The sequence below is a fragment of the Aotus nancymaae genome, unplaced genomic scaffold (assembly GCF_030222135.1).
Source record: "Aotus nancymaae isolate 86718 unplaced genomic scaffold, 86718_ANA_hifiasm-v0.15.2.pri h1tg000010l, whole genome shotgun sequence".
NCBI lineage: Eukaryota > Metazoa > Chordata > Mammalia > Primates > Aotidae > Aotus > Aotus nancymaae.
This window is the reverse complement of record NW_026988421.1, coordinates 72,056,540-72,069,473: the sequence shown is the minus strand read 5'-3', so window position 1 is coordinate 72,069,473 and position 12,934 is coordinate 72,056,540. Positions and strand designations below refer to the sequence as shown.

At 36.6% G+C, this 12,934-nt stretch overlaps 1 pseudogene; it reads left to right on the top strand.

The window, feature by feature from the left end:
* Window positions 1–455: 455 nt before the first annotated feature.
* Window positions 456–2,329, top strand: LOC105728226 (phenylalanine--tRNA ligase beta subunit-like; annotated as a pseudogene).
* The last annotated feature ends 10,605 nt before the right edge of the window (window positions 2,330–12,934 follow it).

Sequence of the window (12,934 nt, the reverse complement as noted above, 5' to 3'; positions counted from 1 at the left end):
ATAATGGAAAAAGAGCAAAGTAAACCTGAAGCAGGAAGACTGAAGGAAATAAAGATTAGAGCAGAAGTTAATGAAACAGAGAATTGGAAAACAACAGACAAAAATCAATGAAACCAAAAGCCGATTCTTTGAAAAAAATCAACAAAAATGGCAAACTTAAGATAGATTGGCCAAGGGAAAAAGAAAAGACTCAAGAACAAAAACAAAAGAGGGACATTACTAATGACCTTACAGAAATAAAGAAGACTATAAAGGAATACTATGAACAATCTGCACCAACAAATCGGATAAACTAGATGAAACTGATACTTTAAAAGATACGACTTACTCAAAGTGACTCAAGAAGAAATAGATGACATAAATAGACTTGTAATAAGTAAAGAGATGGAATCAGTAATCAAAAAACCACAAAGAAGCACCTTCTGTTCTTCCAAGCCCGGGGCCACATCTACACTGATGAAGAATTTGATGAACTATGCTTTCAATTTGATCTGGAAGTTGATGACATTACTACTGAGAAGGAAATAATAAATAACAAACAAGATAATGTAAAGGCAGAAGGGGCCTCTAATGGTCTTTACACATTTAACGTCTCTGTCAATAGATATTGTCTCATATGTCTGGAAGGATTGGTTTGAGGACCTCAGGTCTTCAAAGAAAGGATAAAGGCTCTGGCATATAAATAGATAATGTCTAATGGAAAAATCCAGAAATTGATTATCACATAAAAGATAGCTAAGGTATGCCCTTTTACAGTAGCAGCAGTTTCCAAATGTAAGGCTTACTAAAGATCAATATGACAGCTTCATTGAACATCAGGAGAAATTACATCAGGATATTTGCAGGAAGAGAGCATTGGTTGCTATTGGAACCCATGATTTGGACACTTTGTTATCCATTAACTTATACTGTGCAAAATATCCTTTGGATATCAGGTTCAAGCCCTAAATAAGGCTAAGGGGTATACAGTCTATAAGCCAATGAACATGTTACAAGACTGACAACCACCTTAAACACTATTAACATGTCATTGAAAATAAACCCCTGTACCTAGTTATCTATGATAGCAAGGGTGTCATCCTTTCAATGCCTTCCATGACTAATGAGGATCACTCCAAAATAACACTAAATACTAGAAAGTTATTTATCGAATGCATAGGAACTGACTTTACTAAGGCAAAAAAGAATTCTTTATATTATCTTGACACTGATTTCCATGAATATATTGAAAACCAACTTATGATTGAAGCAACTGAGGTACTTTTCCTAATGAAAAATCATATACTTTTCCAGAACTAGCTTACCAAAAGGAGATAGTGAGGCTAGATGCAGTAGCTCATACCTGTAATCCCAGTACTTTGGGAAGCTGAGGTGGGAGGATTGCTTGAGCCCAGGGGTTCTAGACCAGCCTGGGCAACATAGTGAGATCCCATCTCTATAAAAACATTTTAATTAAAAAAATTTTTAAAAGATATAGTGAAAGCTGATCTTGTTACCAAAGAAAAATAAATAGAATCAAAGAAACTCCAGAAAGTCTTGCCTAGCTTCTGACCAGAATGTATTTGAAGTCCAAAGTCATAGGCAATGGGAATCATATTAAGAATAAAACCCCTCTGACCACAGCTGACATTATCCATGCATGTGATATTGTAGAAGATGCAGCAATTGCTTATGAATATAACAATATTCATATGACTTTCCCATAAATACCACAGGTAATCAATTTCCTCTTAATAAGCTCAAAAAACTTCTCAGATATGACATGGTAGCTGAATCCACTTCACTAAAGCACTCACCTTTGCTCTCTGCTCCAAGAGGATATTTCTGATAAACTTTGTTTGGATATCTCTGCAACAAAAGCAGTCCACATATGTAAAACTAAAACAGCTCAATTACAGGTGGCATGCATTATCCTTCATCTTGGCGCTCTGAAGACCATAGAAGCAAATCAGATGCTCCTTTCTCTGAAACTATTTCAAATCTGTAACACTGTAATAAAAGATTCTAACAGAGACGTAGGCACAAAAAACTACAGGCATCTCTTTGCTGTTTATTACAACAAGAATCCTGGGTTTAAGGTCATCCATATGCATCCGGACAGAATTGCACAGCTGCTCAATGTACCTCCTGTTGAACATTTGAAGATAAAGGGGGATATGTGATCAAATTATGAAAAGGGACTGCTTTCTTCCCTGGGTGATGTGCAGAGATCTTTGCCAGGAGTCAAAGTATCAGGAAGCTTGGGGTCTTTCATCCTGATGTTAACACCAAATTTGAGCTGACCATGCCCTGTTCCTCCCTGGAAATCAATATTGAGCCCTTTTTGTGAAGATGGGTCTTGTTGTGTGATTCTCTTCCCAAGTATCCCTTTCTCTTTCCCTGATGTCCTTTAGGCCTCCTCCACAGGAAACATTCATTTGTGCTTTAATATTCAGTAAAGTAGAAAGCACTGTCAAAAACAAAACAACAAAAAATCCTATCCACAAAGAAAAGCCAAAACCCATATGGCTTCACTAGCAAATTCTGCCAAACATTTAAAGAAGAATAAATACTAATTTTTCACAAACTCTTCCAAAAGGTAGGAGAGAGTACTTCTCAAATTATTTTATGAGGCCAGTATTAACCTGATACCAAAACCAGGTGGGAAAAATTACAAGAAAACTGTAGACTAATATCTCTTACAAATATACATGTAAAATATCCCAACAAGATACTAATAAATCAGATCCAGCAGCATATCAAAAGGATTATATTCCATTACCATGTAGAATTTATCCCAGGAATGCAAGGTTGATTTAACATCTGAAAATTAACTTAATACATTATATCAATATAATAAAAATCAAAATTACTTATTCCAATAAGTGAAAGAAAGATTTGACAATATCTGATGCTCATTCATAATAAAAAGTAATAAACTAGGAATAGAAGGGAATTTTCTCAACATAATGAAGGGCTTCTGAAAAACCGATAGTTAACATCACACTTACTGGTGAAAAACTGGATGCTTTCCCCACTAAGAGCACAAACAAGACAAGGATGTCTGCTCTTACTACTTCTGTTCAACATTGTACTAGTGGTTCTACTCAGGCCAATTAGGCAAGAAAAGGAAAAGGCACCCAGATACGAAAGGAAGAAGTAAAACAATCTCTATTCACAGATGACATTATCTGATATTATATATAGAAAATTTTAAGAAATCCACTAAAAAAATTATTATAACTAAAAAACAAGTTTAGCAAGGTTACAAGATAAAAGATCAATACACAAAAATTAATTGTACAATTATATTTTGTATATTTGCAAGTGAGCAATCTAAAAATAAAATTAAGGAAACAATTCCATTCAAAATAATACCAAAAAGAATAAAACACTTAGAAATAAATTTAGCAAAAGATGTTCCAAACTTTGAAGACTACAAAACATTATTGACATTAAATAAGTGGAAAAACATATGTTCATGCATCAGAAGACAACACAATGGTAGTACTCCCTAAACTGATTCAGAGATTCATTGTAATCCCTACCAGAATCCCAACGGACTTCTTTGTGGAAATTGATTAGCTGATTATCAAATTCATATATAATTTAAGGAACCAAGAATAACTAAATAATCCTGAAAATAAAAAAAGAAGGACTCATACTTTCTGATTTCCAACTTTCTACAAAAGAATGGTAATCAAGATATTATAGTACTGGCATAAAGATACACATATAAATCAAAGAAATAGAACTGAGAGTCCAGAAATAAAACCATACATCTATACTCAACTGATTTCAACAAGAGTGCCAAGACCATTCAATGGGGAAAGAATATACTTTTCTACACATAGTGCTGGGACAAATGGATATTCACATACACAAAAATGAACTTGAGCTCTTCCTTCACACCGTATACAACATTAACTCCAAATGGATTAAACACTTAAATGTAAGAGCTAAAACTGTAGAACTCTTAGGAGAAAACACAGGAGTAAATTGCACATCCTCATGACCTTGGGTTTGGCAATGGATTTTTACATATGGCATCCAAACCATGAGCAACAAAAGGAAGTAGCTTTCCATAACATTTTAAACCATATGCTTCAAAGGTCACCACATAAAACCCTACAGAATGGGAGAAAATATTTGCAAATCATATGTCTAAGAGGCATATCTAGAATACTTTTTTTGAACTGTTACATCTCAAAAGCAAACAATCCAGCTAAATAATGAGCAAAGGATCTTACTAGAGATTTTTTCAGAGAATATACACAAATAACCAATAAGCACATGAAAACATGCTCACATTAGTCCTCAAGGAAATAAAAGTCAAAACCACCATGAGATACCATTTCATGTCTACTAGGATGGCTCAATCATAAATGTCATATGATAACAAGTCCTTGCAAGGATGTTGAGAAGTGGGATCCCTTATATTCTACTAGGAGGGATGAAAAATGGTGAAGGCACTTTGGAAAACAATCTAGCAGCTCCTCAAACATAAAGTTCTTATGTGACCCAGTCATTTCACTCTGACGTATTTGGCCAAGATAAATGAAAACATACATGCACATAAAATTGTGTACAAAAATATGAAGAGCAGTATCATTCACAATAGCCAAAAGTTAGAACCAACCCAAATCTCCACCAACTGATAGATAAAGATATACCATACAATAGAATATTACTCAGCCATAAAAAGGGAGGAAACATTGATTCATCTAACATCTTAGATGAACCTTGGAAACATTATAAGTGAAAGAATTCCCTCCCTAAAGTCCACATATTATATAATTTCATTCCTACAAAAATCTAGTACAGAGAAATCTACAGACATGTGAAGATTAGTTCTAGCTTAGGGTTGGGATAGATGGGGAATACAAGGGTGATAACTAAAGGGTGCAAAGCTTTTTTTTGAGATGACAGAAATATTCTAAAGTGTTCTGTGAGGCTGGGCACAGTGGTTCATGCCTGTAATCCCAGTGCTTTGGGAGGCCAAAGTGGGAGGATTGATAACAGGAGTTTAGACCAGCCTGGGAAACATGGCAAGACCCTATCACTACAAAAAATTTAAACATTAGGCATAGTGATGCGTGCCTGTGGTCCCAGCTACTTGGTTTGGGTGGGGTGATGAGCTGAGGTGGGAGGAGTGCTTGAGCCTGGGAGGTTGAGGCTCAGTAAGCTGTGATTGCACCACTGCACTCCAGCCTGAGTGACAGAGCAGGACCCTGTCTCTAAAAATATATATATAAAAAAAATTAAGGAGGCTGTGGTGATAGTTGTACATATCTATGAACATAGTAAACCATTAACTTGTACACTTTTAGTGTGTAAATCATACAGTATTTAAATTATATTTTAATAGACAATGTTTTTGAAAAAAGGAAACATCCCGACATCAAAAGAGACTGTGTTTAGTTTTAAACCTTCCAACATTTTTCTATATGGGATATTCAACACCACATTGAGCAGTAATCTCAATTTAACCCCAAAACAAGGTTTCCTTGAACATTTTACTGAACATGTAAAGCTTAACTATGAAATTCTACTAAATTTACAAAGCCCCATCCCTGCCACGGTCTATTCAAAAACTGCTAGCTGTGGACCAAGTCTGCAGTACTTCATGGCTCCTCCAATTAACAGGCAGGAGATCCAGCCCCTGTATTTATCTCTGCCACTCAGTCACACATTCCTGGGCTTCAGTTTTCTCATCCATACTTCTGGCATGCTAGCCCTCACCCTAACAAGTTCCACAGTGTGTTGTGAGGATCAAATGAGATCATGAAAAGCACTTTTAAAAGATGAAAGCATTATAAAAACAAGACATTATTCCTTAGCACTCCCTGCAAGAAGCTTTAGCAACTACCCCCCTAGGGAGAGAAGATGAAGTACATACAAAGTAAAAACAAAACTTTACCTAGCGTTTTCAACCAAATTCAAAAAGTGTTTTACATTAATTAAGCTTTCAAGTTGATAAACTAGTACATCATTTGAATATTTTCATCAGTCCTCTAAAGTGAGATATGATGTCATCGCCTTTTTCAGAGAACTGAATATTTTCCAAGCAACGTATTTCATAGATATGCAGAATAGTAGTAAGAATTATCAAATTCCATCTTTTTTAATATAATACTAATACCAAAAAAAGCCTTTAAAATTAAAAAATAATCTTGGTCACACTTTGAACATACTTAGCATTCCTTTTAAAGCGTTTTCCCTCCTGGTAGTGGATTTTGGGTTGCAGTGCCTTAAGCAGAGAAAGCAAGTCCAAAGAGAAAAGGGGAAGAGAAAAAAACAAGGAAACAAGTGAGATGCATCAGTTGTAAGCAAGCACTTTACAAAGGGAATGAAAAAGGTCTGGCAGTCTCGCCCTCAGGGTTCCTCCCTTGAAGGACCTGGCCATTTATGCTGCTACATTAATTCATTACAGGAGAGGGAGCCAAGTTCTCCAACTATGATTCTGAGAATTAAAAATATTTCTGTTGTCCAAGTTGTTTTACATATATTATCCCTTTTGATCATCACAATATAAGAGAAGCATTGTTTTTCCTACTTACGAATTGTAGAACCAGGAATAGTATCCATCACTCCAACTCCTTTTACCTCTGTACTGTCCTATGCCCTGCACAGAGAACTGAGGGCTCCCACGCCTGAACTAAGAGACTTGGCCAATGCTGGCTTGGCTTCTGCTTGCCTAAGCCAAACCCCTGGGTCGACCCAGGGTGCTCTGAGTTCCTATCTGAAAACTTGATCAAGGCTGTCAAAGCCATAAAAAATGATGAGTTCATGTCCTTTGTAGGGACATGGATGAACCTGGAAACCATCATTCTCAGCAAACTGACACAGGAACAGAAAATCAAACACCGCATGTTCTCACTCATAGGCAAGTGTTGAACAATGAGAACACATGGACACAGGGAGGGGAGCATCACACACTGGGGTCTGTCGAGGGGAAATAGGGGAAGGACAGTGGAGGGTGGGGAGTTGGGCAGAGATAGCATGGGGAGAAACGCCAGATATAGGTGATGGGGAGGAAGGCAGCACATCACACTGCCATGTGTGTACCTATGCAACAATCTTGCATGTTCTTCACATGTACCCCAAAACCTAAAATGCAATTAAAAAAAAAAAAAAGAATTTATCTTTTGTTCTGGCCAACACCTGATGATAGGCCACGGATACTCCCTTCCACTTTCCTGGACCATTTACTTAAAAATAAATAAATAAATAAATAAAGCTTACAATTGTAAATCCTCCCTGTGTCCCTTTGAGATACAGGTGGTCCACGACCTACAATAGTTCAATCTGTGATTTTTTGGCTTGGCAATGGTGTGAACTGATACACATTCAGAGAAACTGTACTTCAGGACGGTACAACCATTCTGTTTTTCACTTTCAGTGTAGCATTCAATAAATTGCATGAGATTTTCAACACTTTATTATAAAATAGGCTTTGTGTTAGATAATTTCGCTCTATGGTAGGCTGATGTAAGTGTTCTGAGCACAGTTAAGGTAGATTGGGCTAAACTATGATGTTTTGTAAGTTAGGTGTATTAAATGCGTTTTTGACTTATAATACTTTCAATTTACAATGGGTTTATCGAGACAAAAACACCATAGTAAGTTGAAGAGCATCTGTGTCTCCTGTAACTTAGATGTGCCCTTCTCAAGGACCTGAAAGCTATTTCTTTGAAATGCAATCATCAAGAAAAATAGAGCCTCTGTCCCCCAGTCTCTGGAGGAGGATAGAATCCTAACTCCGATAATTTCCAGCAAGCAGACACAGCTGGCCTCATCACATTTACACTAACCGTCTTAGCCCCTTTTGTACTTTTTCACTTTCCTGACTCTACCGAGCCCCTGCTCACTCCCACTCCCCGTTCTCTCACTCTCCCTTTAAATCACCGAATCACCTCTGTACAAATTTGAATGGAGCTCAGCTCTTTCTCCTGTCAGTTTTACTGAATAAAATAGGTTTTTATCACTTTTAACAAATGTCCAGCTTTGTTTCTCTTTGACAACACAGAGGTAAATGTGGACAAATCCTGTCAGCTCTCCTCTTCACTGTGTCTTGAACCTGACCCAAGTCACCAACTCCACCCTTCCTCTCTGTGTCCCCACTCATACTCATACTCAGCACCAATATTCAGGGCTTCCCTCTGCCAGTGGACAAACCTCCTTTAAATCTCTTTCTGCCTTAAATCTCCCCCCTCCCAGGCAATCTGTCTGCATTTTCCTCCCAAAGTATAGGTTGCATCATATCAAAGTATAGGTTACTCTCTTCAAAACCATCTGTGGTGTTGACAAGCTAATCAGTATTTAATACTCTGCACTGGCTTCTCTAACCCTCAGTTTCATTCACATCTCTGAGCTAATCTGCCAAGGGAAGGCAGGGACAGGAAGAAGCGAGTCTTCCACAAACTTCCACAGGGCTCACAGTGTGACAGCATGGGGGGTTGTGAAACACATGTGGCCCTGCCATTAGCAGAAAGCCTCAGCCCTGTCCCAGCCATTACCTGAAACTGTTACATGAAAAGGAGCCATTATGTCCTGAAACAATGCAGCAACTCAGCAAATCCTGCCTCATAGAGGTTAGAATTTGTCATTCTGCATCCTTTACTCATTGGGCTTGCACAAAACAAAATAAACATCAAAATTAATGCCACTGACAACCAGCATTAATTGAGTGTCTTCTCTGAACCAAGTGTCTTGCTAAATGCTTACCTGTATTTTCCCATTTAATCTTCCTACCATAACCATGAGGTAGGCACTACTATTATTCTCATTTAACAGATGAAGAAATTGAGGCTTAACATGGATCTGCATCTTGTCCTACGTATTTTCTCTTTTGTAAATCTGCTGCTGTTACCCATTTCTCTTAATGCTTTTAAGGAGCATCAGATTTACAAAAGAGAAAACACATACCCATAAGTGGTAAGGCTGGGACATGAATCCAGGTCCCTGTGCCCCCAGAGCTTCTTAACTACTGCACATGCTGAGAAGCATCCTAAGGGCTTTAACAGCCATTGTTCCGACTTATGGTCTTCAAGCCATTTTTCATAACACATGGACTGCATTCCTTTTTGTCATCCTGGGCATTTTCCTCTAAATGTAGGCTAGTAAATAGAGAACAAAATAAAACCAGCACTCTAAGGAAGATCTGGACAGGTCAGAGTGGAGTGAGGCTGACACTTTTCTCATGCGTTTAACCTCAACATCATGTTCTTATTAGGCTTTTATTCTTTTTTGTTTACTTAAAAGACCTGCCTACCACCCCCTCTCAATTCACCAAGGTAAATTTTAAATAGATTAAAGAGTTAAGTATTTTCTCAAAAAAATCAATGAAAAACAAGAAAACAGAATGACATATTTTTCAAAGCCCTGAAAGATTATTTTCTAAACCTAGCAGTAATACAGTTCTTGTGTTTTCTGTGTTACAAAGGACAATATTGAAGGATTTGAATATAAAAAATGTAAAACCTCTGAACATAAAAAGTAACTAACATGTAAACACTAACAACAAACTGAAATAATGTTTGCAGGATATGTGACAAGGGTGAATAACCTTATTAAACAAACAGTGTGCCAATAGATAAGGAAAACATTAATATAAATGGGTATCAGCAGGAGATTTACAAAAGAGAAAATACAACCTGTAAACTAACGTGTTGGGGAAAAGTTCAACCTTAGGAGAAACAAAAAAATGTAAATAACAAGCTCCTTGTTTTCACCTAATAATTAGCAAAAGATTAAGATGTTCAGTTCTCTCATCGGATGTGACAAAATCAGTACTCTTCTACTTTTACTACAGGTAGTATACACTGGTAGAGACTTCTGGGAAAAAAAATTGGCAATAAATTTCACAGCGAGGTTTTCACGTCTTATAGTTCGGCTACTTCCCATTTCTGCAGTAATATAAAATACAAAAAGAGGCCGGGCACGGTGACTCACACCTGTAATCCCAGCACTTTCGGAGGTCGAGGCAGGCAGATCACGAGGTCAAGAGATCAAGATCATCCTGGCCAACATGGTGAAACCCCATCTCTACTAAAAGTACAAAAATTAGCTGGGCATGCACCTGTAGTCTCAGCTACTCAGGAGGCTGAGGCAGAAGAATCGCTTGAACCCAGGAGGTAGAAGTAGCAGTGAGCAGAGATCATGCCACTGCACTCCAACCTGGTGACAGAGCAAGACTCTGTCTCAAAAAATATATATACAAAAAAGAGCTAAAAGGTGCAAGATAATTATAATAGCTCAAATTGGAAGTATCCAAAGATTACAGTAATAGAAGCATATCCATGTGATTTGTGCTATGTAGGTTACATCCACTTTATAAATTACTATTTTATAATGTAAAATACCATGTGTATGCTTTCTCACATTAAAATATGTATTGTATGCTATGAAAAGGCAGCATTAATATGCACACCCTCTATACCTATGCACAAACACTCATCTGAAAAAAATAGGTGGGGCTAGGGAAGCATGACAAGGATTGCTGAGTCAGCCATTGGTGTTCATGGGTGACTAGGATTTTATCTCATTTTGCCAACTTACATGGATAGACATATATATGCATGTTATGTTATGTATCAATATTTCAGTTTTTGGTTTATTATGCGTGTTTTTTTTTTTTTTTTTTTTTTTTTTGAGACGGAGTCTCGCTCTTGTTACCCAGGCTGGAGTGCAATGGCGCGATCTCGGGTCACCGCAACCTCCGCCTCCTGGGTTCAGGCAATTCTCCTGCCTCAGCCTCCTGAGTAGCTGGGATTACAGGCACGCGCCACCGTGCCCAGCTAATTTTTTTGTATTAGTAGAGACGGGGTTTCACAATGTTGACCAGGATGGTCTCGATCTCTTGACCTCGTGATCCACCCGCCTCGGCCTCCCAAAGTGCTGGGATTACAGGCGTGAGCCACCGCGCCCGGCCTATTATGCGTGTTTTATTTGAAAGCCTTTTATTGACAAAATTTAAGAAACATAAGCACAAAAAGAAAAGCTTAATATCTTAACTCTAAATCATTCTAACTATTGTACACAGCTTGATATGCAACTTTCAGAACTTTTCAATAATGGTAATTCCAATAATAATTGACCTTTGTATGTCATTTACTCTGTACCAGTCACTGTTCAAAGTTCTTGATGTATATTTACTAATTTCTCACAAAAACCTTATGAAGTGGGTTCTATCATCATCCCCATCTTACAGATAAGAAAACTGAAGTATAAATAAGTTATTCATTGAAGATTACATTGTTAGATATTAGTAGGGCCGAAATTCCAAATATTTTGATCATTTTATGTCATTATTTATTATTCTTCTACATCACAGTTAATGAGTTACACAATTGTTAAAAAGTAAAAGTTAACTAATAAGCAATGATTCATTATCCAATCCATTGTTTTAGACCATTTCCAGTTTTTCAGTTTCTGGACAGTATAAAAATAATAGTAAGTGTTTACATCTATAAACAAATTTTTACACATTAGTAATCAATTTGTCAGAATAAAATTCTGAAAGAAATATTGCTGAATTAAAGAGTAGAAAATTTGTATTGTATTTTGGCTAAAAACTCTCCATATTTGGCAAAAGACATAAACATACAGATTTTAAGAAGTTAAGTGTATCCCCAAGAGGATAAATCCAGGAAATCTCCATCAAGACACAGATAGTCAAACTTCTGAAGACAGACAAAAAACTTCAAAGAAGTGAGACAGAAACCACACTTTACCTAAAGAGAAAAACAATTTGAAGGAGAGCAGATTTCTCATGAGAAACCACAAATGCCAAAAGGACGGGGCACAATATTTAACAGGTGCTGAAAGTAAAGAATCGTCAGCCCAGAATTCTGTCTCCAGTGAAAATCAATTTCAGGAATGAAGGAGAAACAAGCTATTCTCAGAAGAAGGAATACTAAGAAAATTTGTCACTAGCAGACCTGCCCCAAAAGAATGGCTAAATTAAGTTATCTAAACAGAAAAGAAACATTAAAAGAAGGAAACTGGGCACTTCAGGAAGGAAGAAAGAAGTTAGTAAGAAAATAAGTGGGTAAACACAACAGACATTTCTTCTCTTTGAGTTTTCTAAATTATGTTTGATAATAGAAGTAAAAATTATATGATCTAAAGATTACATAATTTAGATCACGTGATTCTAAATGTATATAGAGGAAACAGTTTAGATAATTGCAGACAGGGAAGAATAAAATGATAATAAAGGAGGTAAGATTTCAACAATCATTTGAGCTGGTAAAATAATGGCATCAGCACACTGTACTAATTTATGCACATATATATAACAAAATGCCTAGAGTAACCACTAAAAAGCTATGTAAGTATATTTAAATACTATACATAAATAAAAAGGGAATTCTAAAAAAGTTCAAGTAACCCACAGAAAGTTGGAAAAAGGAAAACAGAGATATAAAGACGATGAAGTGAACAAATAAAAACAAAAAATAAAATAGGATGCTTAAACCCTAGCAGACCAATAATTCCATGAAGTGTAAATAGTCTAAATACAGAAATAACAAGACACAGATAGGCAGAATAGATTTAAAAATATGCCCATCTATGCGCTGTGTATAAGAAACTCGCTTCATATATAATAACCTAGGAATGTTGAAAGAAAAGGGATTGGGGAGGAATAATATATTATGCAGACCCTAATCAAAAGAAGGCAGATGTGGCTACATTAATATAAGATAAGGTAAACTTCAGACCAAAGAAAGTGGCCAGAGAAAATGAGCAACATTATATAATGATAAAAGGGTCAATCCATCAAGAAGACACTGCAATCCTTAATACATATGCACCAAGAATCAGAGCAATAATGAAGTAAGCAAAAACGGATAGAACTGAAAGGAGAATAGACAAATTCAGAATTAAGGTTGGAGACTTCAACACACATTTTGCAACAATTGAGAGGACAGCTAGACAAAGCAAGAATATA